This window comes from Panicum virgatum, chromosome 5N (genome assembly GCF_016808335.1).
Source record: "Panicum virgatum strain AP13 chromosome 5N, P.virgatum_v5, whole genome shotgun sequence".
In the NCBI taxonomy this organism is placed as follows: Eukaryota; Viridiplantae; Streptophyta; class Magnoliopsida; order Poales; family Poaceae; genus Panicum; species Panicum virgatum.
Genome location: NC_053149.1, coordinates 5,368,524 through 5,374,083, shown reverse-complemented (window position 1 = coordinate 5,374,083; position 5,560 = coordinate 5,368,524).

Genomic DNA, 5,560 nt, shown 5'->3' with positions numbered 1-5,560 from the left:
TTCACTCCTTTTTCTTTCTCCTTTAATTTCTTTTGTATACTTTGACTTTTATTTGACCTCTCCTCTTTGAATTAATTTCCCACATTTTTCTTTTAAGTTTTAATTGGGTAGAGTTATCTGTATTTAAGTATACTGACACCTGAGGAGTCACAACCTACCCCCCTTAAAAAGAATCTCGCCCCGAGATTGGATGATTGAATTTAGGTAGGAAAAAATGAGATACCTGAGGTGGAGCTAAGAAAACCCGGATAATGTCGATTAAGATAATCTTCCGTCTCCCATGTGGCTACTTCTTCAGTGTGATGAGACCACTGAATTTTATACATTTTTACCACCTTTCGACGAGTACCTCTCTCTTTTTGATCCAGAATTCTGAGTGGATATTCGGTATAAGAGAGATCGGGCTCCACTAAAATTTCCTGTTGATCGATAATTTCGGTCGGAACTCGGACACATTTCTTAAGTTGGGATATGTGGAAAACATCCTGGATGGCTGCAAGTCGTGAAGGAAGTCACAGACGATAAGCCACGGGTCCACATTCTTCAATGATTTCATATGGCCCGACGTAGCGAGGTGCTAGCTTACCCTTGACTCCGAAACGTTGAACGCCTCGAGTTGGTGATACTCGTAAATAAACATGGTCACCAACCATGAACTTCAAAGGATCCCTTCTTTTATCAAAATAACTATTTTGCCGAGACAGGGCTGCCCGGAGATTTGCTTGTACGATTTTTACTTTTTCCTCGGCCTCGACCACTAATTCGGGTCCAAATATTTGGCGTTCTCCAGTCTGGGACCAACTCAAAGGAGTTCGGCACCGTCGACCATACAAGGCCTCGAATGGTGCCATCTTCAGACTGGCCTGATAGCTGTTGTTATAAGAAAACTCAGCCAAGGATAAACATTTGTCCCAGTTCTTGTCATAATGGATGACACATGCTCGAAGCATATCCTCGAGAATTTGATTCACCCTTTCGGTCTGTCCGTCAATTTGTGGATGGTAAGCTGAGCTTCGAATTAATTTAGTTCCGAGAGCTTCTTAGAGCTGCTCCCAAAACCTTGCCACAAACTGAGGACCACGATCCGAGATAATCGTTTTGGGTACACCGTGTAGACAGACAATTCGATCGATATAGATTTCGGCATATTTCTTGGCTCGATATTCAGTATGCACTGGAATAAAATGAGCGATCTTTGTGAGCCTGTCGACAATAACCCAAATGAAATCATGATGCTGAGAGGTATTCGGTAAGCCCACGATGAAATTCATACTGATATCTTCCCATTTCCAGGAAGGAATTGGCAAAGGTTGGAGAGTTCCAGCAACTTTCAAGTGACTAGGTTTCACTCTCTGACATGTGTCACACTCTGCGACATATTTAGCAATTTCTCTCTTCATGCGAGTCCGCCAGAAATTTTGTCTGAGATCTTGGTACATCTTGGTGCTACCCGGATGAATCGAAAATTTAGAGAGATGTGCTTCGTCCAAGATTTGTTTCCGCAGCTCATGATTTTTGGGAACGACTAGGCGATCCTCGAACCACAAGATTCCTTTATGGTCCACACGCAAACACTTGTATTTATTTTCACTTTCTAATACTTTTTCTATTTGATGATACCAACACTTTTGTTATGTAATTGTGCCATGATGACCTTGTCATACAGTGTTGGTTCCACAGAAATATGAGTCAGAGAACCCTGAGGAATGATCTCCAATTTCAGCTTTTGCATTTCAGCACACAATGTGTCATTATACGACTCCACTGAAAGGCAATTGCAGTGAACCTTGCGACTGAGCGCATCGGCTACGACATTAGCTTTGCCCAGATGATAATGAACTTCCAGGTCATAATCTTTTATTAATTTCAGCCATCTTCGTTGCCTCATATTCAGCTCACTTTGGGTGAAAATGTATTTGAGACTCTTATGGTCGGTATAGATATTGCAATGAGTGCCCATAAGATAATGTCTCCAAATCATGAGAGCATGAATAACTGCGGCTAGCTCAAGATCATGAGTGGGATAATTTAGCTCGTGTGGCCGAAGTGCTCGGGAAACATATGCTATAACCCGATTATCTTGCATTAGAACACAACCAAGACCAGTTGCTGACGCATCACAGTAAACATCGTAGGGTTTATTATTGTCAGGTTGAGCTAAGACTGGTGCAGTGGTTAGATGTGCTCTTAATGTATGGAATGCTTCATCGCACTTTGCATCCCATTTAAACTTGACATCCTTCTTTAGTAGTTCTGTCATGGGTTTTGTAATTCTGGAGAAATCCGGAATAAATCTGCGGTAATTGTGGCAGAACCGCCCGAATTAATCCGGCTCAAGTGTGCTAACCATCACCATAAAGGTAATCCCGGCTAACACGCACTTCAAATGGAGTAATCCGACAGTCCAGTCGGATAAAGTCCTGATAAAACCACCTCAGCTGCATTCGAAACCCAAAACTTACATGCAACTCACGCAAAGGTGAGTCCAGAGAGTACAACATTCCACAAATATATTACATTACCGAGTCTTAACTTAATTATTACAAACCAAGTTCGAATTCTCAGAAAGGTACTTGAAGTTCAAATTGAAAATAGTTCAGAGTTTAACTGCAGCAGAAATAAAGCGAGTTCTAAACGACGATACCAGATGTCATGATAAAGCCCGTACATGACATCACTTGGTATTGCCATCGTTGGCCGGAGTCATATCCCCCTCTACCGACCAACCAGGAGGTAAAGTACACGGCCAAGTCAAGCTAGCTATCTGATCTTCAAACGTATCACCTGAAAACAAAGTTGAGCCACAAGCAAGGCTGAGTATACTAATACTCAGCAAGGCTTACCCGACTAAGGGTATACTTATCCCTTAACTAGACATACAAGGCTTTTGGCTTGAGGGGTTTGTTTTTGCCGAAAAGCAATAAAGAGTAAGTCCTTATTTTCAGATTTTAGCCTTCAAGTTCTAGTTCGATTAACCATTCTACATTAGCATCTATCCAATAGCATACATGGTGAAAACAATTCTTTTTCATCATTCAACCATATTTCTCATCATCATTGTTCCACTTCTTACTCTATATGGCAAAAGGGTTAAGCAGTCCCAATATCCGTGAGAGGCAGACGATTCGAATCGAATTTGTTAACCTGGCCAGGCAGACCTAAACACACGTATGGGAACAGAGTCACCCACGCAATAGTTCCCTTCAATTCCCGCTTCACGGAACAGGCCCACCGCCCTCAAGTACAGCAGTACGACGACTCTGTACTCGCCATTAGCTAGATGTGAACGAGTTCAAGACGGTGGGGAGTATGTTCCGGCCTCGGTTCAATCTAGTACTTAAGCTTACCAATTACCATATTCTCGGCATGTGGTTAGTACATTCAAACGCTTAACCACCACTACCACACACTGCGGCCTTATCATTTTCACTAAATAGACGGGGCATCACAAGTACCACAGCCCCGCCCGTGAGCCTTATAGTTGCAGTATGTAGTGGACATTCAATTCCTATAATTCTCGCGAGTGACAGGAAATCACTCGACTTCTACCGAACCATTAGCCTAGCCAACTAGCGACCTAAACCAACTAGTGTTCAAGCATAGGTACCTAGGATCATGCAACTAAGGTTTCAATCAACTCCTGTAAACGTAAATGCACAAGTATATAGAAATATAAGCAGTTGCATAAATCTACAATAGATAGGACATGCTCCGGGGCTTGCCTTGCTAAGCAAAGTTAGCCTTGAGCTCTTCCGAACTTTGGTTGGGGTCTTCGGCGGCTTCAGTTAGATTAGCTTGGGCTTCACGCTGCTCACTCTCGGACTCCGGCACCAGCTCGTACGTACCGTCGGCGAGAGTAGGCGTATCTATATGAAATACACATGCATGAGTAGTGTGATCGTAACAATTTATTATTTACTTCACTATAAAGTTGTAAAATATTTCATTTACATCTATTTGGGCAATCGTTTATAGAGTAGTAATTAACTTGGCTTAAACTTATAGAGCAAGTTGGATTTCTTATTTTTGTCTTTTGTCATTTTTCACATAGAAATTTAGTTTATTTACTATCATTACTAGGAAGAGTTTATGGTGTTGAAATTTTTATGCAGAGAACAAAACTAAACAAAAAGATTACTATAAAAGTTTCAGCCATTTTCATTAATCATATATAACATGAAAAATAAAATACACGGATTCTTCTATAAATAAGATTCATTTTTACAAAACGGAATATGACAGTAATGGTGCTCATGATTTTATAGAGTATTCCAGATATGCCAAGAATCCTACTGTTAAAGTTTCAACAAATTTTAGTCAGCAAATTAATCGTGAAAAATAAAACAAATAGACACTGCTAGAAACAAAACATATTTATACATAACAATATATACAAGTTCTGGTATTAAAATTTTTTATGAGTATTTTTAATATGGTGTAAAGTATTCTATGAATTTTTCATATTTTTCTAGTTACCAGAACTATTTATCATGAAATATCACTATTAAACATGGATTAAATCAAAACCATATCTAGAGACATGTGATGGGTTTCAAACTTTTACTGCACTGTTATTTCAGTATATTAAATGTACAGAAAAAGTTTCATCCATAAATATTCATTATAACATCAAGAACAAAAATGCAAAGTTTCATCCATAATATCACTATTAAACATGGATTAAATCAAAACCATATCTAGAGACATGTGATGGGTTTCAAACTTTTACTGCACTGTTATTTCAGTATATCAAATGTACAGAAAAAGTTTCATCCATAAATATTCATTATAACATCAAGAACAAAAATGCAAAGTATTATGCTAGATCCAACAAAGAGTAGGGTTTCATCTAGTTACAAGTCTTATATGGTGCTCAAGTTTTTACACAGAGCTAAACATAGTATGAAGTATCTACCAACCAAAAATCACCTATAGATACTGAGTATAACTCCTTGAATAATTATAGCCTATGGAATCTAATCTTTTTTCCTATAATAAAATATATTCCGAAAATAAATATGTGCATGTAATGAAAGTTGTATATCTAGTAACAAGGAACTCAGATCAATTGAGTTTGCATTTTTCTGATTTTTCTTCGAATTTATATCGATTTTACAAGTTCACTGCTTTGGAAAACAAAAAGGAAAAAGGATATCTTTTTGCGCAGAGGCCCCTGGACTTCTGTTTCTTCTCAGGAAAGGTCCCTGGCGGACTGGACAGAACAGGGGAGAGGTTTGAGTGGCGTTTTCCGGCGAGGTCCGGCCCTGGAGGCTAGGGGAAAGTTGGGGGAAATAGAGAGGAGTTCGAGCCGCACCTGTAGATGGTCTCAGTGGGGGCTGGGGTGGCCTGTGGCGCGCCGGCCACGGAGAGCAGCGGGTGGCAGCGACGGCAAGCCGCGGCGGCGGCGCTCTGACGGGTTGAGGCGTCGGTGAGCGGGCTTGGGAGGTCCGTTGGGGCGAGGTGAAGCCGTTCCCGAGGTCGGTTGGAGCCGAGGGAGGGCGGAGGAGGGGGCTCCGCGTTGAGCTAGGGGGAGGGGCGGCGGCAATGGTGGGCACCGGCG